Below are 784 nucleotides of genomic sequence, written 5' to 3'. Positions count from 1 at the left end.
CCCCGGCTCCTCCCCGAAGGTCTCAGTTCCCCCCCCCGCCCCCCCGGTCCCGGCTCCCACCCGCAGGCCTCAGTTTCCCCGGCCCGGCCCTCACTCACCAGGCCCCGAGGGCGGCAGCAGACGCTCGGACAGCGGCGGCGGCGGCGGCAGCAGGGGCGGGGGCGGGGGCAGGGGCAGCAGGACATGGCGGAGCCCCCGGTGGGCCGCGGCCTCGGCTCCTCCGCCCCCAGCCAGGGCCCCCTCCCCCTGCCCTCCCTCCTTCTCCTCCTCCTCCTCCTCCCCCCTCCCTCTTCCTCCTCCTCCTCCGCCCTCGACGCGACGCTCGGGCCGCGGGGAGGGGGGCGGCCTGCGCGGGCGCCCCGGGGCCGGGCCGGCGCGTGCGTGTCTCGGCCGCGGGCTGCTCCGGCTGCGGCTGCGGCTGCGGCTGCGACTTCGGCTGCGGCCCCGGCTCGGGTTCCGGCTCCGGCTCCGGCTCCGGCTCCTCCGCCGCCGCTCCGCCTCACCACCACAACAACATGGCGGCGGCGGCCACACAGAGCGCGCCCACGAGACGCCGGGCGGGGGCGCGCGCCGGCGCCAGCGCGAGCCCAGCCGAGCAGAGCCGAGCCCAGCAGGGCTGGGAGGATGGGCGGGAGAGAGAGGGAGGGAGGCCTGGGGCGGGGCCACGGGCGCCACGGACACGCCCCCTCCGCCTCCCGGCCTGCCGAGAGCCTCCCACCGCACTGAGAGGGAGAGAGCGCGCGCGCGCGCCCGCGGAAGAGGCGGTGCCTGGGCACGACGGACA

At 79.8% G+C, this 784-nt stretch overlaps 1 protein-coding gene across 5 annotated transcripts in view; it reads right to left on the bottom strand.

The window, feature by feature from the left end:
- MTMR3 (myotubularin related protein 3) overlaps positions 1-154 on the bottom strand; it is a 193,485-nt gene extending 193,331 nt beyond the window's left edge. For all 5 annotated transcript variants that reach the window (XR_003569189.1, XM_027863537.1, XM_027863545.1 and 2 more), the window contains exon 1: positions 99-154. The gene's annotated coding sequence lies outside the window, so the exon portion shown is untranslated. The remainder of the gene's footprint in view (positions 1-98) is intronic.
- Positions 155-784: the final 630 nt, after the last annotated feature.

This window comes from Vombatus ursinus, unplaced genomic scaffold, assembly GCF_900497805.2.
Source record: "Vombatus ursinus unplaced genomic scaffold, bare-nosed wombat genome assembly UNPS02001287.1, whole genome shotgun sequence".
In the NCBI taxonomy this organism is placed as follows: Eukaryota; Metazoa; Chordata; class Mammalia; order Diprotodontia; family Vombatidae; genus Vombatus; species Vombatus ursinus.
Note: the sequence above shows the minus strand (reverse complement) of the source record. Positions and strands in the feature narration are given on the sequence as shown.